Below are 26,604 nucleotides of genomic sequence, written 5' to 3'. Positions count from 1 at the left end.
GGCCCCACATGTTTAAGCCAGCACTGTCCACCTCACCTTCATTTTGCATGGTGTTCTTTTGTTCTACCTATCTATCTTGGCCTCTTTTCAAAGCCTTGGGTACGCAAGAGTCTTCTGCCTACAACTCCTTTCAGTGAGCCCATCCCTGGCATGAAGAGCTCTCCACAATATTTGCTTCCTGATAGCTTCTATCGATGGTCAGGATTGACCTTTTACCAGTGGCTGTCTCTGTCAGCATCCTTTGCTATACATTTTCATGGGTTCACAGTCGTGTCTTTGGAAAGGCAACATGAGATATACAATTATTATGGGTTTATGTTTGCATATACTTCCTCTGCAAGCTTGAATATTTATGTATATCAGCTAGGTTCATGTTTATCCATTTACTATTATATATCTCCAGAGTCTGGTGCCTGCAAAGTATTGAAGAATATGTTTTGGATGGAGGGATAAATGCATGGATGGATGGATGGATGGATGGATGGATGGGTAGGTGGATGACTAAATGTATCAGAAATTACCACTGGTCAACTCTTAGGAATAGGACTGCAGAAATGATAGGATTTCCCATTGAGGAATGTCAAGGTCCATTTGGGCCATTAGAACAAAATACAGATGAAGTAATTTCTAAACATCTACTTTCCAAGTTCTAGAGGCTGAGAAGCCCATCAAAGTCACAGTGCACATACAAGGAAAATAGCAAATAGTAATCAGCAATTAACATAAAAACTGTTTAAATTTTTGTAACACAAAAGACACAAAAGGTTAAGGTCTTGAATTCAATAGGACCTTTGATAGCTACCACAAAGGAGTGGCCAATATGTCACTCAAACATCCAACTCAGAAATAAAGAATAAATGCTAAAATAAAAATAATGAGTATCTCATTAATAATTATAAGTGTAAAAAACTGCAAAAGTATACAATGCAATATAAATTTTTCCTTCTTATACTAAAAAATTATCAAGTGAATGAGAACATTCAATGTTGGTTTAAATGTTGAAAAAATTGGCCACTTGTGAAATTTATGCAGTTGAAAAAAAAACCTAGCTAAATTATTCTTCAGCTAATTTGGAAGTGCTAGTGTCCACATTTCAAATGCTTGTGTTCTTCAACATTAAAAATTTTAAATAAACAATTGAAAAAGTATAAAAAGTATTGCTATTGATGATTGTGATTTAAATAATGTTTTAACAGCACAACTCAAACACAAACTAAAGCTGTAATAATAAACTAGTTAAAATTGATTAAGTAAATCTATTTTGGGTAAAATTATAATTTATGATCATAAAAATGTATAATTTTAGGTAAAATATATATTTTGCTACTTATTGGGTATTTTTCAAAAATATGTCCTCCTAGCAGCCAGTACTTATGAATGTGCACTAACATATCTCAAGAAAATCTATCCTAAGTAGCAATGCCTATTCTGTGCAGTGATACTGAGCAACTTCCACCTCTGTCCTTTCCTACACTATCTTTTTACAAGCAACACTACTCTCATGATAGCGTCAGATGGCTGTAAAATGAATGGCGTAGTTCTTGCATCTGCTTCAAGCTCTATCCCACTACTTCAGCTAGTATGATAACTCTACCACACCATCTAGTGTTAAGAATGTAAGATGTTTTTAAGAGTTTCAAGTATTCCAATTTACAATTCTAGAGGCAATTGGAACAAAACAAATACGTCTTTTAAAAGAGACTGAGAGCTCTTGAGAAGTCAAATCTAGCTACATCCTTACCACAGAACACACATGTATATGGTCCCATTTGTGGTGAAACTTAGCTCTCCAGACCCCAGACTGGCAGCCAGCCAGGAAATGGGGCTAAACCAAAAACATTCAAGTTTGTCTTCCCAGTGGAAAATCCTTTGATGTCTTCTGGCAGTTCCCTTACCCATAAGCCACAGCTTTACCTGACACAGCTTCATAAAGATAAGCATAGCCATCAACAGCACACCTTCATTGACCACCAGACTGAATATGGTCTGTGTAGGTGCTATGCAGGGGTAGAACAGAGAAAAATTACATGGAGGCAAAGCCCTCCCTCCGTGGGCTGACAGAACAGCAGAGAGAAAGTAATAGGTAACAAACAGCCAAATAAAACATGGGCATCAAGAAAGCAAATGGGAGTGGTGTATAACCTGGGGACATGAAGATCTGCTTGGGAAAGCTCTATTTCAGTAGTAAATGTACAAAGTGGAGTAGTTGTCAACTAGAGAAAAGACTGTGGGGAAGGCAGTGCAGCCAGCAGCCATAATGATTTGAGAGAAAGAGAAAAGAGCCAATAAATGCATCCTCATTATGAAAGGTCTGAAGGCACACTGAGGAATGGGCCCTGATGCTAGGGCTCACGAGTGAGGCTGGGGTCTCTGGACACATTGGGACCAACTTCTCATTGTAGTTTTTGTCCAAAAAGCAAAGATTCATTCAGAAATCTCTACCTCTCTGTCTCTCGCTTCCGTTATGGAAGAGGCAGAGGGTAGGGAAGTCCGTTGCCAAGATTGCTTTCTGGACCTGCCATGGCCATTGTACTGGTGAACTCATTGTAGCTGTGGATTCGCACACAGCCTTGAATGAGATGGGGTTGACCAATATTCCATCATGAGAGGGAATAGGGCTTATGAGGTCCATCTTGTCTGAGGGCCTCTTGGTAGTTAATGGAGCCTGGGTTAAAGGTCATCACTGTCTTCCATAGGGAAGCCACTCATAAGTTGCCCACATTGTAGCAAACAACTTTCCAGCCAAGCTCATGCAAGCAATCCAAATTAAACTCAGTAGATCACACAAAAGAAATACTTAACACCAGAAGGGGGGTGGAGGGGGGGGCTTCTGCCGAAGAAGTGTTGCAGGACAGGGAGAGTGGCTAAAAGATGGTAGTAGGAGGTAAAAATGACTGAAATTCATTATGTCCATGTATGAAACTGTCAAATAATAAAATTTTTTTAACTAAAATAAGACCTTTTTTTAAAAAAAAGCATCATATTTTGTGCTATCTTTGTAAAATGAATAGGTTTAGTAAATGAACACTAAGGTTTACTCCAGGCATGAACTTGCACATCTTACATGGCCTAGTGTTTACTTGTACTTTAGTCCATAGACTGTTAGGAAGATGTTTGAGGATCTGTCGTGATCAGCAGGCCGCTGCTTCTTCCAGAAAGTTGTGTGATTTGCACAGTGATGTAAGTCTTGGTAAGAACCCAACAAAATGAACTAATCAAAAACAGTGGATCAATGACTGCAGCCGCCCCTGTCTGCTTCCTTGGCATAGAATGCTACGTAGTCAAAGTCAAGAGTAATTTCATCCACAAAATCAACAAACTAATGCGTCATATATAAGACAGATTTGGGGTGATACAGACATCAGACACGTTCCCAGTTCCTCTTCTTTCTTATAGCAAAATAAGTTCTAAGAACAAAGAACAAAATCTTTAGCACCTTGTGTCACCTGGTAAAATGTGTTTGTAGCTTATATGATTAATCCTGTTTTCCTTTTACCTCCAGCTATGTCTTTTTATATGTGTTTTTTAAGAGCTCCGTTGGCTTCTCCTTCTGCTTATTTCCACCAGTTTTCTAATGTTATTGTTGGGAATATAAAAAGAAGTAAGACAGCAAAAGTGTTCAGTGACAGCTCAGAAGAAAGTGATTAAACTTGACTGTAGAAGGACCCTCACATAAATAATCACCACCTGCCTATTTTTAAAGATGTTCTTGTCACCAGGCTCAATAGAATTCTTTCAGCGGATGGAATGTGTTCTATGTGGACAACACATTAAGTTTGGTAAAATAATATTTCATTTCTTCCTGTAGAGTAAGCTCATTATATATCTCAACCAAGGACTCGGGCTTTGAGAAGTGAATTGAAGGCAGAACAATTTTCTTCCATTTTCAATTTTGTCTTAGCTGTTGGTTTCTTAGTTATTACTTTCGTTTGGCAAGGGGGAGAGACTATTTTCTCTCTGTTAAAGAATTTGAGAGTTAAAGTTCAGAAAGCGGTGACTTTTCCGGATGTGATGAAAAGTGGAGAAACATATTGGCTAGAATGAAAATGCCATTTCTTTTTAGAAGATGGGTGATATTTCAAAATGCACAAAGGACTTTAAACATGAAGAGGGCACAGCAAAGCATGCTGGCTACTGGTCTCCAAACACTTTTATCATTCTTTCTCTCTGGTTAGTTGGTTTTTGGTTTTGTTTTTTTTTTCATTTTTGCTTGCTTGGTGTGGGGCGGGGAGGGAGAATCAATCGATTAACTCAAAAATGTAGGTTCTTATGGAAGGAATAGCAGCAAATGACACCATTAAAGATGGTGAAAACCAGCTGCCTATGATGACTGACCTGTCAAGATGAGCACTGTTAATGGTGTGGATTCTCAAACTACCCAGCCAGCCCCACCATCCTCTTGTGTACATTACTTAGGCTATGGTACCATTAGGTCCCCATGCCTCAGTCTCCCTGGGAAGTACTTCTAATAGCTCCTACTTAAAGGATTGTTATAAAAGCTGAAATGAGGTATGTGTAGTTTGGTAGACAAGTAGTCACATAGTGCACAATTAATATTTGTAGCCATGTCATATGTGTTTAAGACAATGCCTACCAGCATAAATTACAAGTTTTGTTTTGTTTTTTAGTGTGTTTGTGTTTGTTGAGACAGGGTTTCTCTCTGCGTAGTCTTGGTTGTCCTCGAACTAACTCTGTAGACCAGGCTGGCCTCAAACTCACAGGGATCCTGCCTCTGCCTCCACAGTGCTGGTATTAAAGGCATGTGCCACCACTGACCAGCTTAATGGTAGGCACCATATCACAGTTTATCAAGTGGAATGAGCAATATCAAATGGGGTGTGCAATTTAGTGGGGAATTCTGGAAACACTTGAAAGCCAGTGCTTTGGGGAAGATGATGTAGTAATGTGATTATGTGATTAAAATTCAATATTTTAGGGTAAAATTACCTATCATCAAAAACACATGGTTTCATATACATTAACATACGATCTAATGATATATTAACTCTACACATTTGTTTTACTTTCATGTCTTAAATATATTTGAGTTTGACATAGCCTATACAGCTGGCTTCCTCTCTGTTATACCATTAAAAATGTATATTTCAGTAATACAAGCATTCTTTTAAGAGACAAGTCATCACTTCTGTAAAGGTCTCCTACCTACACCAGAACAAAAGCCAAGTTCTTGTTTTAGACTTGGGTGATTGATGGGAGCTAAAAGTCTGTAATACATAATTTAATAATAATGACCTCATGTACATCTATATATAGGAAAATAAACCGAATTTGGAAACTAGTCAGTTCCCAACATGAGTCTGCTAGAGTATCATGTTGGGGGATGGGTTACTGATTTAAAACAAACAAAAAAACCAGGGGAGCTCCTTGGACATTTAATGCCAGATGGAAAAAGATATAATTGTAATATGAGGTGAAAACTGAAGGAAGGTGCTATCACTTTATTTTTTAAAGCTTGATAACCTAAAAATGGGTTGTTCATAGTTTTGAAACTTTATAATAAAAATTATTTTAATTCCTTCTAACATTAGTTTCATAACCTTAACCATATAGGATTAAGGATTAAACATTAATCCTTCTTCAACTGCCCTATGGAAAAGCATTTGAAATCGCCACTGTGAAGCTTAAAGTCTATATTGCTAGTTAGTTCCTAAACTTAAAGGCTATATTGCTAGTTAGTGCATAATGATCTCTTCAAAATAAAATAAATCCCACTTAGAAAAGTTAATCACAGAGGTTGTGATTCTTCATCATATCAGGGGTAAAATGTGAAAGTTTCAGAAGTAAAAATAAGAACTAAACTCTCCTTGCTATAGAGTTCCCTGAAAAAATGAAAATATTTTTTAAAAATCATGTTTTAAGTCATGCTATAGCTAAAGCATGTGCAAAGCCATTGTGTCAGAGTTCAAGCATCCATGAAGAGCCACACAGTTGACTACAGGCTCCCAAAGTCTGAAGAGGACACACTTCTCAGATAAGAAGATGGCCCTACTGTTTGGTATAATAACAAGAGATGTTTTCATACTTCGAAACACAGTTTGACAACTGAGAAGGAACGGGAGCACCAGAAGAGCTCTGACAAATAATAGGGCCTTGTCCACACATCATGTCAGGAAGTTGCCCTTACGTAGGACACTGGACATTCTGTTTTGTTTCTTTTTTTACTCCTGGGACTTTATGAATGCTTATAACTCTGCTCACAAAGGGATCTTTGGCTTTTGAACCTAAATATGAAATCACTATTAGAAAACTGAAAAACCATTTAGAAATGTCCAAGAATAAATAGAACAAAGCACTTGTGCTTTCTATAACTGCTGCTACTACTATTGTTGCCAGCAGCAGCAGCAGCAGCAGCAGCAGCAGCAGCAGCAGCAGCATCGTCATCATATGAGAATGAGGATTTCTTTAAAATCTCTCTTCAGTGTGCTTTTGGAGCAGTGGTTCTCAACCTGTGGGTTTTGATCCCTTTGGGGATCAAATGACCCTTTCATAGGGATCGCATATCAGAAATCCTGCATATCAGATATTTACATTATGATTCATAACAGTAGCAAAATTACAATTATAAGATAATAACAAAAATACTGTTATGGTTGGGGGTCAGCAGAACACGAGGAGCTGTATTAAAGGGTCACGGCATTAGGAAGGTTAAGAACCACTGTTCAGAGGAACTAACGAACATCAAGTAAATAACTACAGCCACCAAAAAGGAACAAGCAGAAAAACACAAGTATCTGAGCAAGCAACTCACACACAAGAGAGAAATATAACTAACCCATGAATTCATTTTAACCTCAGTCATTACTAGAAATACAAATTCCTAAGTAAGTCTTCACATAGGATAGGCAAGCATCTAGCATCCAATATATGGAGGACTTCCATGCACTGGTAGTGAAAACTTGTTAGTGAAGCACAAATTCTTATAAGACGAATCTTCCATCTGGCCATTCCACTATTGATGATTCCCTTTTAATGACTCTTATAGAATTACCCTAAGACACTTGGAAGAATAATATGTATAAGAATGCTCACTAAGGCACTGTGCATGCTGGGAAAATCCAGATCAAACACAAGGGTTGCTTAACAAAATGAGGAGTAGTCATGATAACATAAGCATGTAATCACAGAACTCTGAATGCTGAGACAGGAGGATTGTCAATAGTTTGCGGTTATCTTGGGCCACATATTGAGGCCCCATATAAAATAGATAGAAGATAAGTAGGCAATAGATAGATAGATAGATAGATAGATAGATAGATAGATAGATATAGAATGAGTGAATTAGATGGAATCTGGTTCTACAAATTAATATTGATCTATCCAGTGCACTACATCTGGGTGGGGAATTCAGAGGGGGAACTTATCTTTGTGTAGAACTTAAGCTACCTTGAGCAAACACCTACCTTATATTAAGGGTATCTATTTTAATAAACAGGTTACCATGATAATTAGTTAAATCTGTTAAGAAAAGGTATTTGAACTTCAGTTGTAATGCAGTCATTTTAAACACTTTAAACATTTTAAATACACATGTAATGTTTAAAGTGCTCTTACAAAGCTGGACACCTTGGGAGAATTCTGATGGATTCTAAGAGAAAGTTTAGTTAGAACTTGCATTCTAGGCTGCTGGGGAAGAGGCACCTTCTACCTACAATGGCCTCCAGGAAAGAGCTCCAGTTTCTCCTTCTAAGGAAGGCAAGTCACACATTCATTTGTAGTTGGAAACATTTTTGTGGCAATTGCTGACACTGTGGTCTGCTCCCCTGTCACCAGCTGAGACATGAAACAGACGCATAGCCTGCTGGGACAAGTATTCTACCTGCAGCCTCCACAGCACCTACACTAGAAGTCTTTACTTCTGCTAGGGAGTCCCCTGTCCTTTCCCATGGGACAAGCAAGAGTATGAAACTGTGTTAAAGCTGTAAATCTATTCCTTAAAGTTCTGTAGACTCTGCATCAAGATTCACTTAGAAGGAAGGAGATTTCTTTCAAATTCCACCATTAAGTAATGAATCAGCCTTTAATTTAACTTAACAGTTACTACAAATGACTATTATTTCTCTCGTTTACTGAGGAAATGCTTATCAAGTGCCTACAATGTACCAAGCACTATCTTGCATGCTGGAGACCTAGGCCCCAAACCTAACAAAGAATCTGTCCTCTTAAAACCTAGGTTCTAATAGGAGATGCAGAAAGATATGAAATTGCATGTACATGCACTGAAACAAACAAACATATAACTTTGGAAAGCAGAAGGACAAATAAGTAAAGGTGCTGCACTAGAGAGTAGATGGGGCTGGTCTCTTTGAGGAGGTGACATTCAGACAGAGATCTGAAGGTGATGACAATATGGACTGTGCAGTTCTGGCAGATTAATCACCCTGTCTGATAAGAAAGGACAATCCAGGGTTATGACATACATACATGCAGGCAAAGCATTCATACACACACACACACACACACACACACACATACACACACACAGAGAGAGAGATGTATATATATATCACAATGACCTGTATAATTCCCCATTTATGAACTTATTGTTACAAATGTGCTATTTAACAGAACTGTAGATGTTATTGACTTGCCCCACACTCAGGTAGCACACCTAGGCCTTGAACTTCCTACCCCAGATGTCTATACCTATGTCAAGGCTTTTCTCTGGTACCATAGGATCAAGCACTTCAGTAAGGAAACCAAGGGAGTGCATAATCTCATACTCCTGGGACAACATTCAGTCAATGTTTTTGAATAAATGTCTGAGTCTTCCTGTCAGCCACTGGGAAAACTCAGAGACATGAGGGACCAGCATGTTCCTTGGCACTTTGCTTGTCCTAGAAGGCAAAATGAAGAAACAATGTTGTCTTTGACAAGAGTGGAGAAAGCTATCACGAGGGGTATATATTGAAAGATGAGTTTTCTAAAGAAACAGAAAGACATTCAGAAGATAAAAGTGACATGCAAAGGCCTGACCCCTTTGAGGGCTGCATGGCCCTCTTACAGGATGAGGGTTTGTTTATGACGGCTAGGCTCAAGATTGCAAAAGGAGAGAGAAATCAAATTAATCAATGTAAAATTGATGTAGAGGTGCATAACACTATGCCTCACATAGAGTAAATCCTCAAGAACCATTGAATAATTCTGGTTTATCCTATATATATATATATATATATATATATATATATATATATATATGTATATTCAATATATAATAGGTGAAATTTTCCTATAAAGGATCAGATAAAAATTCAGGTTTTCTAGGCTGATATAATACAGGGATTCATGGGATAAAAACAGTCACAGATAAAATATAAGTGAATAGAAGTGTTGGGTTTGAATAAAACTGTATCAAAATTATGTACGGTCTGTATTTGTCTATGTAGTTCTATTATCAACTAGGGGTGTCTAAAATTTCTGTCCAAAAAGTTTAAATAAATAGCATCATTGTGGAAAAAAAGTACCTGTTCTCGCCTCCTGGGTCCTAATTATTTATTCACCCTAGTGAGAATGACTGGCATGCGAGCCTTTGCAGTGGTTTGTATCTCACGGCGTCTGCGCTGTGTTCACACAGACGGTGTGAGGCGTACTGTATCTGTGTTTCAGAAGGACAAGGTGACACCGAAAGAAGGCCATGAACAAAACCAGATTCCCCATTGATTATATTTCCTGATAGTATAAAAGTGAGAAAAACAAGAAAGAAAACTACCGGCATCTCAGTCTTCAGGTACAGGGTCACATAAAATGAAATGATCTTGTAGCTAGGAAATCAAAACAAAAACAAATTAAATGCTCTTCTGCTGATAACGAAGCTGTGTGTATACACAGAGTGAAATTCTATTCACACACACACACACACACACACACACACACACACAGAGAGAGACACAGACACACAAAGAAATCATGCAATTTTCAGGTAAATGAATAGGAAATATTGCATTTAGCAAGGTGCTGCAGACCCAGAAAGACAAACACCATATTATTTTAGTTGTAAATCCTAGAGCTCAATCTTTAGAGGTTAGGATATAACCTGGAGCAACCACAGGAACTGGGAAAATAAGAGATGACCACTCAGGCAGAGGGGACGGCAGCTCTAGGTAAGGAAATAGCAGGACACAGTTACTGTGAAGGGAGGATTGGGAAAATTGGGAGAGGAGCTTTAATTAAGAAGGGAAGGAAGGCATTACAGAAGGAGAAGAAGGAGGAGAGATAAAAAAAAACCACTAAAGATGTTTGGAAAATGCACAAGAAATAATATTATTTCATGTTTTCAAAATTATACATAACTTTAAGTATATGTATATATACATGGTTATACATACAAACACATAGATATATATAACATATGTATTTACATACATAACCAATACATGTTTAGTTTAAGTAAAGTTGGTAATAATGCTCCCTCAAAAAGTCACAGACTATCTCACAAAAACCACAGTTCCAAGCCTGAGAATCTCAAGCTCTTGATCATGGGAGCCCAAGAAAGGGCCCAAACAATATAGGCAATTTCTCTTGCCCTTGGCTGCCTACGAGAGTTTAAAGGTAACACCATATCATTGAACACATTATACACTTAGGTCACAGGACTTGAAGGAATTGAGCTATCACTGACCTAGCAGCCTCCTTCATGAGGACTAGCTCCCATAGTACCGGAAGATGGTGTCTAACTGGGAGAGGAGAAAAGTGAGCAATAGCCCTAGCAAGCTGTAAAGTCTGTGGATCACAGCAAAGTCCAGCATGGCAAGGTATCCGCCAGAGAGCAAGAGCTGTCTAAAAGGACTTAAGACCTACTCAAATAGGAGGGAATTCATGCCTGGTACTGTAGACATAGCCAACTAGCCATGTTTGGTGAGACTGTGAAACCTAAATCAGAACCTACTTGTGTCACTTTCCTAAATCAGTACAATTCCTAATAGTATTATAAATGTTTCCCCTACCTCCTGTCCCTCATCCAAGAAGCTTGCTTGTTTCCAGCAACATGAGGTCATTACAGAAAGTCCCAAGGGGTCAAAATGCAGAGAATGACTGTGGGATGCTCCTCCTCACAGACTTTACACCAGAAGCTTAGGGAACATCATAGAGGAAGGGACAGGAGGATTCTACAAGCCACAGTCCCAAGACATCTGCTGAGAATGTGTCTTCTATATAGAACAAGGAAGCTACACCAATGAAATCTCACTACTATAGTAGCCTAAACAAGACCTGAACTTTGACGACGCCAGCCAAGGTGTGAACCAATAAGACCACACGCCTAGATCAAGAGCTGCGGGTAACTCCTGAGATGTGGGACAATGACTCTTGTGGGAGGGACAATCAGTCTCCTCCAGGATAACGCACTAATTGGTTACCTATTACCAAGAGGTCAGCCTTAAAACCATATGCATATGTATGAGCAGCACGTAATGGGCTTGGCACATTGTAGTTATATATTCATGTGTACGTATATATGTGACAGTAAGAATTAAATAAGAAGGAAAAATGTATACACGATTGTTTTTTAACTCAGTGATCTCTGTGCCTTGTAACAATGACAATGAGCCTTAACACCTTTAGATGGGGGGGGGGGGTGTATTCTGTAGAGGACAAAGACAAAAGGCCACTAGTCTCATCTTCCACCTTCCAAATAAACAGAAACGAATCTCTGCGTAATGATGGTGAGTGAGGTGGCAACTAGGCAACGCTGGAGACTGACGATAATTTCATTTGTCTGAGATCACAAAGCTGAGAATAGAATGGGAAATTGCTGGTCACATCCCAGAGCTTCCTCTTCAGTGACCAAGTAATGGACGCAAAACCATGTAGTGTCAGATTTAAATCCGCCATCCCTTTACTAGAGTGGAAAACAGCTGAGCATAGTGACAGACACCGAGTAATCCCAGCACCTGAGAGGCTATGCCGGAAGAAACACATTTTTCAATACCAGCTTGAGCTACACAGTAAAACCTTTTCTCAAGGACTGAAGGAGGCAGGGGAGACTACTGTCTTGTTTAGTGGGGACTGTGTCTGTTGCAATAGAGATGGCATAATAGTAATAATAATAATAATAATAATAATAATAATAATAATAATAATAATAAATAATAATAATAATAATAATGTGGAAGCGACCTCATAGAAGATGTGATTTTTTGCCTACATATTCCTAACAAAAACAGCAACAGCTAGACAAGACTGTGATAGCCAAGATAAAGTATATATATTAGCACTTAGTTTGGATCTTTCCAAGGCCCAGTTCCTCTGAGCTTGAATTTGTACTCTGAAAAATCCACATTACACACAATTGTACAGCACTTAGCATGACCAGACTTAGCGATGCCAAAAACAAGGCTATTCCAGACAAATGGAACAAATTGATCACATTAACTGTTTGCTACTTATTGAGGGAAAAGCAAACTGTAACATAGTCACAGCCAAAGCCTGTAGCCTGAGTCCATAGTAGAGGACTTGGCAGAGCTGAGAGGCAAAGCTTGGATGAAGGGAGGAGGAAAAACATACCTGTGGTCCTGACAGTTTTCTCGTTTCTGAGTCTTGTGATCCCCAAGATCCAGCTGCAGAGTTTAATCCCATCAGTTATATAAAACACTGCTGTATTGTATGAGCTGCTGGTATGGTTCAAAAGTAGAGCACACGATAGGCGTGCATGAGACCTAGGGTTCCAGCCCTAGCGGTGGAAAAATAAGCACATGAGTGACTGAATAACGAAATACAAAAGCCAATTGTGTAAAAACTTGGGTATTTGTTTCTGCTACGTCAGTTTCTAATATTAAGAGTTAAAATAACTTTGATTAGTATTATACCTATCAATCTACCTTCTGAATAATTTTTTTTGAAAATCAATCACATGCTTTACTCACAGTGTATCACTAGTATTGTAGTAGGCACCAAGGGGAGAATTATTAATAGTTTCTGGAGCAGTGGCAAGGTCCATTAATGCTTCAGAAAGCAGCACACTAATGGAAAGTGCTGCCTACTTTCCAATTTTCTTGGTTAATGAGCACATTTCATTCTCAGGCCAACAATGACTAGCTCGGATTCCCTGGTGCTGGGAAAGGTCTGATCTAAGTCCTATCTTGGTCTGTTTTGAAATAGCAGCACCGAGAAAGGCTTATGTTTCCAAGCCTTAAAACAGAGTTGGAAACTAAAATTACACAAAGGGCAAATCTAAAAATTGTTCTCAAAGTCTTAAGTCAAGGGTATGGCAATTAGCTATCCATTTCCGGTTAATAATAAAGACAATGAGGATAAGACAACCATCAGGGGACATGTGAGTTCTGAACCTCTATATGGTACTCAGTTAAGGTTTTCCTGCCCCCAGCCCACCCGCTGGAGCTGTGTGTCGATTACCCACCTTCATCTTCTTCGTTGGGTCTGAAGATAGAGAAGCCTCTGTCATGGAGGCTAGTAAAGTAATGAGAGCAATGCCATGTGTGAGCAATAGCCGATCTTGAAGCTCACCACTTCTCGTCATGCTCCAAGCCTCGTCCACGAGAGTCCCCTCCACTATTTATAGCAATTGCCTCATGACTAAGGCCATCTTTGTTCTCTATACAGAGTTTTCCCTACGCCTTTTTTTTTTTTTAACTAGAAACAAGATTGTGTCATCCTTGGTTCCAAACACCAATTTCCCATAATACTTGGAACAAAATCCTGACTCCTGATAGTAGTGTATCACATAAAGCCCTGTATAATTTTCTTATCACTGTTGTTATTATCTGCCTCCCTCACTAATGTAAGTTCATGAGGCTAAACTCTTGTCTTCTTATGCGCTGCTGTGACCCTTGGCCCCCACCATGTGATGAGTCTATGAAGGAATGAGAGAGGCAGTGAACGGATGAGTGAAGAAACACGAAGCACACCTGGGTTTATGTGACAGCTCTCCCACTGCTAAGCCACATTCATTTTAATAAAGTATTTAGCTCCCTGAGGCCCCAATTGTCTTCATCCCTAAGCCAAGCATCCCTGTTTTTTCCCTTCACGGTGTCTTGAGGAATGATAGGGTTAGTTTATGGAAGCCTACTAAAATGGGGGCTTACATGATGCGTATGCATACTTCCTTTCCCCCTGTATCAGCTCTTCTCCATTAAAGGAAGCCAAACCAGGAGCCACTGAGCCTCAGAAGTCATCAGGATAGTTGTCGTGTCGTGAGTGCATACATGCACCCAAGAGCAAGCATTCTGTCACTGCTTCAACAGCTTTCCCGGTTCCTGTGTGTGTATTTAAATGTTAACATCCCAGGATTAATATAGCCATCTTCATTTGAATAAACTCACAGGAAGCAAGGATGTCCACAAGCAGATTTACAGGTAAATGAAGAGTTTAAAATGAAATCCTAAAATAGAAGGTTTGTGGCCCAGTCGTCAGAAAGTCCTGACTTTAGCAGGAAAGTTATAACTGAAAGACTGGCATAGTCAGGGACAGCCTTGTTGCTACCTAATCAATGGTCACTCATGCTGGGGAACTCCCAAGTGGCTGAACTAGGCATCATCGCATCAGAGTGAGTGTATTAAGATGAAGCAGTCCACGCCTCTGATGTTGGTACCTTTCCTCTCACATCTACTTGTCACCCTGAAACACTTTGCAACTCTGTCTTCTTCTGGCATCACAGATTCTATAACCTTAAAAAAAAATCCCAGGATTCTATGGTTGGGGGTAGGAGGAACAGAGAAAATTCCCCAGAATTTTCAAGGAGTTTGTGATTCTATAATTACTGGGGATTTCCTAAGACCACTTTGTTACATACATTTAATCTTCCTTGACATCTTCCCTCTTTCACACCTCTATGCAACACCTCCAGCCCAGAAAGGCTTTTGAAATGCAAAGTCCTTGAGGAAATAAATGAAACTCTATAAATGTATAAAATATATTCTGTTTTGGATGTCAAAATATATTTTAATAGTGTATCAGTCTGCAGTCACATGGAAGGTTGCCAGCTATCAGCTTAGTTGGGCTAAGGTGTTACAGCGTCTGTTTCTTCCTTTGTATGTCCCCTCATGCCATTTTAAATGCACATTCCTGAAATGACTGACACCCAACAAACAGATAAGAATAACCTTTAGATGGACTAAACTGTATCTTTTTTTTTTTTAAGAGGCAGAACTCATTCTTCATGCACTGATGCTTGAACCCATTCAAAATTGTCTTCTTCATACAGAATCTGGGCTGCTGCTACTTCTTAAAGAAGATTTTCTAAACCAGGGAGGGAGGGAGCACTGACCTGAAATCTAAACAGTGTCCTAAATTCTGTACTAGTAATTTTAGAATCATAATTTTAGAACATATGATTGCACTGGGCAGCTAATAATACTACTAAAACTTGTTGCTTCTGTTCTCAGCCTAGATTAAAGGTTTTATAAGCAGAGGATACAATAGCTTTTTTAAAAAATACACATCATTATGCCACATCCAGGACAATTCAGACTTATCCTGTCTTGGGGGCCACTTGGCCTTCTCTACACACTAAAGGTAGCAGAAATTCAAGTCACACTCAAGTCTTTTTGGTTATTTAAAGGTTAGGAAAAAGCTGTTTACGTGGAAAGTCCTCCTTGGCCCGTAGTTTAACATTTTATAAAGTTCTCTCTTGATGTTCAAACTCCAGTTATAAAAAAGAGGAGGAGAAGACGTGTTTGGTGGTTTGACTGAGAACAGGTCCCTCATAAGTTCATATGCTTGAATGCTCTGACCACACTTAGCAGGACTGTCCGGGCAGAATTAAGAGGCATGACCTCGTTAGAGGTGTGTCACTAGGGGTAGACTTTGAGGTCTTAAAGGCTCATGCAAGACCTGTCTAGCTCGCTCTCAGTCCCTTGTCTATGTCTCAGGGTATAAACTCTCAGTCACTGCCCTAAAGCCGTGCCTGTCTGGCTGCTTGATGCTATACTCCACACCATGATGATCACTAGCTCACCCTCTAAAGCTATAAGCAGGCCCCCAAATGTAAACGTTTAAAATGTGGCCTTGGTCATGATATGTCACTAAGACAGCATGAGAAAGCTTCCAATTTTTTTTCTATTTAAAGGTCTTTGAGGACTTCCTGTGACATGTCAATGGTAAAGAGACCCAATTCATTATTTTTTTCTATTTTCAATTAGTTATTTGAAAATTCTGGAGCATTTGCTAGAGGTAAATCACTATTAGGCTCACTGACTCTACTCATGTTTTCAAGACAACAGTTTATAGTCTAAGTTCCCTTTTGCCCAGAATGATGACATCACTGTCATTGACTCTTAGAACCTACCACCCTGATTTCTCCTTCCTGTACCTTGTTCCCTCCAGAGCCTTTTTTCTATAATATAACTTAGAAATAAGGAACATCTAGGGCTTGGAGATGGCTCAGTGGTTAAGAGCACTGACTACTCTCTCAGAAGACCCAGGTTTGGTTCCCAGTACCCACATGGCATTTTAACAACTGTCTATAACTTCAGTTCGAAGGAGACTGGCCTGTTTTTCTGGCCTTTGCAGACTGGGTCTACAACAATACATGAATGCAAAACACCTACACACACAAAATGAAAATAATTTTTAAAAAAAGTAACGTCTATGTGAATGAAGACATGACTGGCTACCCAATTCCCTCTACTTCCCTCTACCCATAGTTCCCCTGTCTCTACAGACTAAGAATATACTCCTGCCGAGTACATATAAGAAGTCAGGACTGCCACTTTCCACAGAATCTCTCTATCAAAAGGACTCTGAAAGAGGATATAATTTAGTATAGGACAGGAATCTGCATCAATCACCTTCAATGTCCAAGTATCTTTTTTTAAAATATATTTTATTAATTTATTCATATTACATCTAAATTGTTATCCCATCCCTTGTATCCTCCCATTCCTCCCTCCCTCCCATTTTTCCCCTACTCCTCTCCCCTATGACTGTGACTGAGGGAGACCTCCTCCCTCTGTATATGCTCATAGTGTATCAAGTCTCTTCTTCATAGCCTACTACCCTTCCTCTGAGTGCCACCAGGCCTCCCCTTTCATGGGGACATGTGACCAAGTATCTTAACCCTCATGAACTGTGTTTCTCATAGTTACAAGGGACAGCAACATGGCTAAAAACTAGGATTAATGAGAGGAATATAAGTAGTTCCTGGACCAATGGAAGAAAAAGAATAAATGAGCAGCAGTGTCAGGTGTGTGGACATGTGGTGTGTGTCCATGCATGTGGCTACACGCACGTTGTACAGGTTTGTGTGCAGGAGGCCTAAAGTCAACATCAGATGTTTCCTCAGTTTTTCTCTCCACCTTAGCTTTTGAGGCAAGGTCTCTCACTAAACACGGAGCTTACCAGTTGGGTGAGTCTGGCCAGCAAGCTCCCAGGATCCCCTGTGTCTGCCTACCCTCCCCCCCACTGGGGTTACAGCTGCACATGCTCTGTATTCAGATTTTATATGAGCTTTGGAAATCCAAGTCCAGGCCCTCATGCTTGTAAAGCAAGCATTTCACTGAAGACATTTCCCCAGCCTGTAGCAGCGGCATTGTCCTTAGAAATTAAGTTCCTCAAAAGCAACTGTCCATTTCTCCCATTCTCTCTCTTGGGGTTCTAGTCCCTCCTTCTGAGCTTAGCAGATTTTTCCTCTCTGTGCTGACTTTTCTAACTCACCTTACACAAGGCTCAATGTAGCCAACATCCAAAGTGCACATCATAAAATTCCAACCCCCTGCTCATCACCAGCTAGTGCCAAACTTGGTTCCTCTTTCCAAATAGGAACAAGGAAGAAAATTGGAGAGTTGAGTGTAAACCAGAGTTTGATTGGTTCCACTACTCTCTTCAAGCAAAGCCATACAATCTTCTGAGTGACCAGTGCACAGGCACAGCATAGTCAAGGCCTTTTTTTCTAGGTTCATTTATCCAAGCCCAGAGAATACCAAGGCACCCAAATGTACAGGGACATCTATATGGGTTCTGGATGAAAGAAAAAATGTAAATGTCTGTGAATAAGGGAAAGGAAGTAAAATATCTTTTCTTGTCACTCGGTTATACATATATATAGAGAGAGAGACTGTGGTACGTAATATTCATATCAGAACATGTAAAACACCCACCGCTTTACATATTTATCATTTCTTGGTAGCAAAAGCATTAAGCTATTTTGAATATTATTAACCATAGTCATCAAAATTGTTCTCTAAGCTGATTATCCGTTGTGCTCCATAATCAACTTCTTTCAGTACCCCTTCCTAGCCTTCCCTGGGGACCACTCATCTACTCCCCACAATGATAAGGCCAGCGTCTTTAGATACCACTTGTGAATGAAGCATCCGTAGCCAATCAAATCCTCTGTGTGTCCATACCATAAAATATGTGAAACCCTTATAAAGTATGGCAGCCTTTCCCCTTTCCACTTCAATTATTGTGTTTGCTCAGCTCATATCCATTTTATGTCACTTGCTTGCCTCCCACGTGTCTTTTATTCACCTTCTGTTTAGATCCTCAGCTGTCAGAATTGAATGGCTACTGAAACCAAACGAAATTCACACACATCTGCTCGTGACCAGCATAGCACCATGACTGCCCACTTAGAGAGCAATCATGGTAAGAGGTGCTCATGCGGGCCCCATCTGCCCAGTACTTTGTACCCGGAACATTGAGTATCCTAGAGACAAGTAGGCAGAGGGGGAGAGTGCTTACAGACGCTCTTCACATGCATGTGGAGAGGAGCCAAGGGCTCTAGATGGTCCCCTCTTCAACTGACAAGATTAGACCAGCCTTGTCTCACAAAATATTAACAATTAATGGGCGAAAAGTCCTCTAGGTGGATAAATTTCTTACTTGTACGCAATACAGTGCCCCAAAACTCTGCCACAGAAGGTATAAAATATATTTGTCCCATGGTTAAAATCCCTTATGAAATCCTCAACTATCCCACAAATTTCAACAAGTCTATGAGATTATATCGCAACCTCATTTTATAGTAATTGGCTTGACAAATGGAAAACTTGAAAAGGAATCTTTTCCTTCAAACAAGCTTTTGAGTAAAGAGAAATAAACTGCATCTTAGGTCGTGAACAGCATACAAGCAGGCTCCATTGGTGCCATTGCTGAATCTGTCATTGACCAAACCTGTGATTTCTACAAGTGCCTGACTTTTGTCTGGCTCAGCTTCCTTCACAGTGAAGTACTAAGTTAGATGTCAAAAAAAAACATTATTGGTTATGAGGAGTCATTTTCTACCTCCTCCCCAACCCCCGCCAATGCTGTGGCTTATCTTTCATAATGAAAATAGGAACAACCATTCACAGCATCCTGTCCAGCTAGGACTTTTGGCACCTGAACCATTTGCCAGTCTTAACAAATGAAAATTAGTTATTCTACCTGAGGCCTTTCTGGAAAGGTTTACTTGAGGACTGAAAATACATTCTCTACTATGTGTCTTTGGAGATTTTCATGCCTAGTGTTATAAATGCCATTCTGCAAGTAGACTCTAGGTCAAATTATATAGACTCTAGGCCAAAGTCCTGGTGTGTGTGTGTGTGTGTGTGTGTGTGTGTGTGTGTGTGTGTGTGTTTTGTGTAAGTGTGTTTGAGTGTGTATTTATATATGTGAGCATGTGCATGTGTATTGTGTGAGTGTGCTATGAGTGTGTAAGTGTGTCTATGTGTGTAAGTATATGTGTATGGTGTGTGTTGTGCATGTGAGTATCTATTTATGTGCATGTGTGTTGTGCATGTGAGTATGTATGTGTGTGAGTGAGTGTGTGTGTGCGTGTCTGTATGTGTGTTATGACTGAGTATAAATGCATGAAGGCCAGAGGTTGACCTTGGATGCCTCTTTATATTATTCTTCCCTTATTTTTTGAGACAGAGTTTCTCCCTGCAGCTCACCAACTTGGTTGGGCTGGCTGGCCAGGAGACTCCCAGGATCATCCTGTGTCCACCCACCTCACACTGCTTTTTGTTTGAGTAGTAGGAATCTACAGCCAGGGTCCTTGTGATTGCACAGCAAATACTTTACTAACTGAGCCATCTTCTAGGTGCCTAGAATCTTCACATTTTTAACTACTAAACTACAACCCCAGAAGTCATTTCATAAAAATTATATTTATTGTGGAATTCTATTATTTGTAGGCAAACATGTTTATTCTTATAGAGTGAACCCACTACCTGTAAGACTTTTTTTTGGCTTTAGATGGAGCAGTCAAAGCTTCAAGATGAAAACAACTTTAGAATCAACAGAGAGGTGATTTTATAAAGTGAACTTCAAGAAGTTGGCCTTTAGAATAGACTAGTGAGAAGCTGGAACAGTATAGCAAGAAAAGCATAGAAGGAGATAGGCATCAGTCATCTCTTGCCTCTACACCTCAGTTGGAAGAAGGGACATCTACAACAGTTGTCTGTCAATTTAATATCCTCTCTAAAAATATATAAACCGTTCATCATTTTCCACTCTCTGAAAATCGAAGACGGGGGCTAATAACCGGGTAACAGGATGCTCTTGTACAGACCTTGAGATCTCAGTGCTGAGGAAGGTTGTTCTAAAGTCACCATGGAAAAGCTGCTAGAGCAGTCCTGGATTCCTAACTCAACCATCTCTGCAGGGGGAACCCAGACACGAATCCTTCAGTGTCTCATCTTCCTGGTCCTTCTTCTCCAGTTTCCCAGTAGTTTCTGAAGCCTGTTCCCAACATATCTCAAATTATCTTTTTCTAGTTTTGATTTAGAGCCCGTGGTCACAACTAAGAAACCAGATTGTGTATAGATTCAAAATGGTGACTCTGAAGAAATGTGTCAAGACTTCAGATGTCATGCAGATTTGGAAAATAAATTCAAATGGCAGCTGGTATTCACAAAGAACGTATAAGCACATCCGATACCCCTGGTGCCATCCAAGGAGGAAATTATGTCTTTGGAGGTGCTGGGGGAAACCAACTCCAACCTCTATGGAGCAGGATTGAATTTCTTGGCTACCCCTTGTATATGCATAGGCCAGCTAAAGACTTTAGAACAAGCAGTCATTCACGACTTTAGAAAGTGCTCTCATCCTTGCTCCCTTGCCCCACACCACATTTCAGAAAAAGCAATGATTATACTTCAGAGGTACTTCTGGTTTGTATTTAGTGAGGCATGTGTGTTTGAGAACTAAAACTGAGTAGAATATGACCTTTGTGGAGAGTGACACCTGCACAATTGGCAAAAATGAAATCTTTCCAATTTGTGGTGGAGTTGATTCCTTATCTCTGAGTTCCCACATTTCCTGCCATAACTTTCAAAACAAGTCACAAAAGTAAAAGAAAAATACAGACAAAAGCTTATCCAAGCCAGGATAGCAAGTTAAGTGTAGCTAGAGCTTTTTGGTAAGAAAAAAATGTGAGCAAAATATAAGGAAAAAAAGATTATCATTAAAACCAGGAATCAGTACTTAAATTTAAATGCAAGAAAAAGTAAACTATTTGTATATATTTAAAAAAGTGAAAAACCAAGAAACTAAAAAAAAAAATTTAAGTCCTCAAATAAACAAAATCAACAGGAAAATAGAACAATATAAAGTGAGACTATGAACCCAGAGTTACAATAAGAAATTACCTGGGCTAATATATATTTGCAGGTTCCTCCAGGGAATACAGAATCACATTCCCCAGAGAGACCCAGTGACCTGTATTATTAACCATGATCCAGTTTTCTAGTCAGGCTGTAGAGCTACTGCCCTAAGAGCTATTACATCAGCACTGGTTAAGGTGGCCCACCACTGGGAGCACCTGCTATACTAAATGTACATTATTGGTCCCCACCTCAGCATCATCAAGCACCAACTGTACAGGGCATGGGTCCTGGACCTCATGTCTCAACAAATTCTCGGCAAGATACTTCTACACAGTCAACTTTGGTAGATGCTGTTCTGTAGATTTCCAAATCATGGCATATAACAATTACCATGCTCAATCCAGACAAATTATCTGTTATTTCACCTTTAAATTTTATGTTAAAATGTTAATGTCATTACTAAAATGAAAATGTATTGCCCTGCTTGAATACGTCATTGAGAGAGGATGGATGAGGCAGCCTGTTCCTCATGGCACAGGAATTAGAGCCATGACAATTGGGTTGAAGGCCAAGGCAAAATCTGGGTCCACAGATATACTGACCTGTAGAAGAATGTTAACGCAGAGCATGGCTGTTCTGGCAAAAGATCACATTCAACGTCCTTCTAGGTCTATGTGATCCAGCTGGCAAGCGATCACATCCAAAGATCGAGGTCTGTGTGATCCGCCTGGAATACAAACATGCCTTTAATCCAGGAGACAGAGGCAAACAGATCTGAGTTCAAGGCCAGCCTGGTATAGAGCAAGTATATGGTAAAGAAAAGCTTAGGTGCAGACATGCCTTTCATCCTAAAGGAAGGTAAAACTAGTTTGTAGAAGGAAGCACGCCATGTTTAAAAGTGATGTCTAATTGAGTTGCAGAAAAGGTGACAAATCAGAGATGATTTGGCAGAATAGGATCTGTTCAACTCTCAGAAGAAGAGACAGGAAAGGGAAGCTACTTCAGAGGTAGTTTTTCAGTGAGAGGAGGCATTTTTACCAGGACAGTAATAGAGAGATGGGTTGCAGAGCGGGAACTCAGGTGAAAATGGAACAAGCCAGAAGATTAGAGCAGATTGCTGAGTTAAGTTGAGGCCAAGCAGAGCAATTCCAGGCTGAGGGAGAAGCCAGATTGAATAAGTCAGCTGGGAGAAGAGTTTGAGCCAAAACAGCTGAGTTAAACCAACCAGTCCAGAGCTCAAAAAGAACAAGTAAGGGTGAGCTTATTAAGTAAGTCTCGGAGGCTAAAACATTCTAGACGTAGCTTAGATTGTCCCGGAGGCTAGAAGCTTCCAGGATTAGGCCTAGGTTAGCAGAAGGAGACAGTAAGCCTCCCAGAAAACAATAAAGCCAGGAAAATAAAGTTAGTTTTACACTGACCCAAACATATTTGAAAATGTTCAAGCTAAGTTGCCTTTCCTTCATTTATTCTATTGTCTCTGCATCTGTGTTTCTGAGAAGTAACTGCCGAAGTTTGAAGCTTATACAAATATAATTAACCTACGAAGGGAAGAATAACCAAGCAGTCAGGTTCACATTTGCATTGCAAGGAAAAGCTCATCCCTACAACAAATCAACTGTCCATCTTCCTGACCAAGCTCTTGGAGGGCCTAGAAAGAAAGGGTTGCGGGTGGAGGCATTTGATAATGGAGTTCGAAGAAGCATTCGAAGAGAATGGTGATCTTCAGAGGAAAGAACAAGTTCCAACTATAATGCTAGTGACACCTGGGATATGACCCTGTTCCTCAGTGTTGCCTCCCACCATGGTCCACCTTGGGTGAGAGAGATACCAGAGAAGAAGCAGTGGGCAGAGGGGAAGAGCAAAAGATGGGAAAGTCCGTCCCCTAGTGATACTGAGGAAAGAGGTCTGCGATGGGGGCTGTGAGTGGCTCATACTTCGCTGTGTTAGTTACTTTCTGCTGCGGTAATAAAACGCCACGACCAAACATTACTTACGGAAAAAGGTAATTGGCTTACGGTTCCAGAGATTCCATAATAGTGGGGAAGGCATGATGGCAGGCAGCTGAAGCAGAAAGCTAAGATCATACACAATCATATGCAGAAAGAGCAAACTGGAAGTGGTATGAGGCTATGAATTCCCACAGCCCATCCTGGTGACATATTTCCTCCAGGCAGGCTACATACCTAAGAAGTCTTTGGCCTTCCCAAACAGCGCCACCAAGTGGAGACCAAGTGTTCAGACACTTGGGATGATGGGGGAACATTTTTCTTTCAAATTATCACACCTGCCGTGGAAAATGAGAGCCAAAACCAGCAGGGCTACCGAGCACACTCTAGCCACTGTGGATTCCACGTGACGTGTGAGAGTCTAATAATTTGCAGGGTTTCCAGTGCTCTGCCCAGAAGATGGTCATGATGCTTATTGACTCCAACCTCCATCTTGTCCACAGACCGTATAAGCTGTAAGTAAGCCCTGAGGCATACATTGGAGAAGATGGGGTCAAATCCCAGAGGGTAAGAGAACAATTACTTCATCTAAGCCTAAGAAAATGAGCCACAGTGACAGGTACCCTTTATCTCTGGACTTCATAAATTGGCTCCAGACATTGTGTTATATAGTGGCCCACTTCGTCCTAAGAAAACTCCCCAGTGTTAAGGACCCTTCAAAAGCATACTTACTCAAGATCTTTGGTGTCTCAGCCCATGGAACTTCAAGCTGTAGGAAAACCTGGCTGCTTTGTGAAGGCATTAAGATGAGAAAAAAACAATCCTAGAAATGATTCTTGGACTGTCTGATATAGGTTCAGCATTACTACCTGCTGACTAGCTGGAATACATTTTAAAGTGCTCCAAACTACTCAAGTGTGCATGCGCTTATGCAGCAATGATGAACAGACAGTTCCTGCAGAGAGGGTTAGAAGGAAACATGTCCTCCCTGCCCTTCTGTCCCCTCTCCTTCTGCTGTCCTGATGTGCTGGCTGCCTCCCAGGCTACCTGATTTAATCAGAACCTAAATTTGTCACTGACCTCTTTTCACATCTCTGGTGTAGTCAGCTACTGTAAGTCTACTGCTCTGGGAGGGGGGGTGGTGTGTGAAACAAGCTCAGCCCAGTCTGTTTTTCACATCTAAACTTTGTGAATGGTGGCTTGTGCTTCCAATTACTGTCAGAGATAGTAGTGGCATACAATGTGAACATAAAGAAAGACTATAAGAGAGTCCAGCAAAGAAAGCAAGATCGCCTCCTATGAACGTCTTTAAAACCATGCCTGCCATTCCTGAATCTTGCTAAGGACACAACAGGCTGAGAACAACCAGAAAATATTGAAAGGACCTAGTTCCACTCCATGCTTCTGAAATAGCAGCACTACACTGATGAGGAGGAAAACTTTTGTCACACCTGGAATATTGTTCTGGGATCTTCTGATTGGAATTCAATGCCTGTGATCTAGAATAATGATACAAATAAAAGCACATAGTTCTTAGCCTCAAATTAAGTAACAGCCTGGTAGAAGGGAAACAAGTGAGCACATTTGTAAGACGGATCAATGAATGCTATGATGGAGATCAGTTCATGTGTTTCAGGAGCCAGACACAGGGCAGCCAACCCAGAATAGCTGGGCACAAGAGCTGAGAGGGTGTCAGGTAGGGATGGGAGGAGGAGAGGAACAGTGACCAAGGTCATTTCTTATGGTCCAGTGATTATCTTTGCCTCATACCTTGGTAAATAAGAATTTTTTTTAAAAAATATGATGATATCTCTTATGCCCCTTGAGTACATGAGATACACTCTTCTGCACAGATGCATCAAGAAGGAGAAGGTTTATAGAGCCATGAGATGTACATGGTTTATATAGATATCACTGGGAGACACTGTGCTAAGTGAAATGAGCCAGATCCCGAAAGTAGGCATGGCACACTCTCTCTTACATGTGGAAGCCAAGTTGATCTCAAAGACACAGATAATAAACAAGAGCCTAGAAGGATCATGGCATGGGGTGGAGAGGAGAGTTTAAGGAGTATAAGAATATGTCAACAGTATTTCAAAAGATTCCTAATAGGGGTTCAAATGGTCTCAACACAAAGGGATGATGCACATCTCAGGAGACAGATATGACAGTTATTCTGCACTCATCATCACACATTGTGTACATGTATCAAAGTGTCACCTTAAATCCCATAAGAAGGTATAATCACTATAGTTCAGTTTTAAAAGACAGTAATAAAAATAGACCAACATAAAAAAAAATTAAGTAAAACCCAATTCATTAAAACGTTCTTCAGTTGCACCGAGAATTACCTCAGTGCTGTGTACTTAGTAAGCACAGTTTGAAACCCAGATGGTGCTACAGAGCAGCAGGGCCACATGACAGTGTGTTGCATACTCGAAATCTGCTAAGGCAAAGATTAGAAGTTCTAATAACAACACAAGAGAAAATGGACGACATGTGGAGTAATAGTGCCATTGATTTGCTCTATTACAGCATTTTCGATACTCACACATATTGAAATCTCAAGCTATATGCCTTAAATGTATACACGAGTTATTTGTCAATTATACCAGAATAACATTAGTTTTTTAATGGAATAATAAAGGGTTCTTTTATTTGACAGGAGCTTTCTATATGTTAGTGGAATTTTACAAGCCAGTTTACACATGTTACCAGTAACAAAACACATAACTGCTTTCCTGATTAAATTTATCATATTTCCACACAATCTCTGTGGCTCTTTCCTCTGTAACTTGCCTCTATAGCTAGTGTATTTGTGGCTTCAGTGAGTTCTTCTCTGTCACATGACACTTTTTCTACCTCATCTTGTTGTCTGTACTACACTGCCATCCCAGTTATGTGTCTCCTGAGGGGCCACAGTCTTCAATGCAGAAGCAGCCTGCTGCCGCTGGTTCTATCTGGTTACCATTTGCTAAGTGCAGACACTAACAAGGGCCTTATGCTCCAAGGTGCCCTGAAGTCCCCGTGAAAGAACTCCAGACTCAAGTCTTTGTTACGCTGTAAATGTTGTGAGGGGTTAAGACAAGAGCCCTACCCGAGCTATACAAATACACAGCTTGGGCTGAGCCCAAATTATTTCTTTCTCTGTTCTA

The 26,604-nt window shown here is 40.1% G+C and overlaps 1 long non-coding RNA gene across 1 annotated transcript in view; it reads right to left on the bottom strand.

The window, feature by feature from the left end:
- Positions 1–12,599: 12,599 nt before the first annotated feature.
- The window catches only part of LOC311590425, a 136,885-nt gene continuing 122,880 nt past the window's right edge, over positions 12,600–26,604 (bottom strand). The window contains exons 2-3 of the long non-coding RNA XR_014776875.1: positions 22,106–22,230; positions 12,600–12,685 (exon numbers count right to left, since the gene is read on the bottom strand). This is a non-coding gene — a long non-coding RNA (uncharacterized lncRNA). The remainder of the gene's footprint in view (positions 12,686–22,105; positions 22,231–26,604) is intronic.

Source organism: Acomys minous (assembly GCF_964271855.1).
Source record: "Acomys minous genome assembly, chromosome: 2".
Classification (NCBI taxonomy): domain Eukaryota; kingdom Metazoa; phylum Chordata; class Mammalia; order Rodentia; family Muridae; genus Acomys; species Acomys minous.
This window is presented reverse-complemented; position numbering and strand designations above follow the sequence as displayed.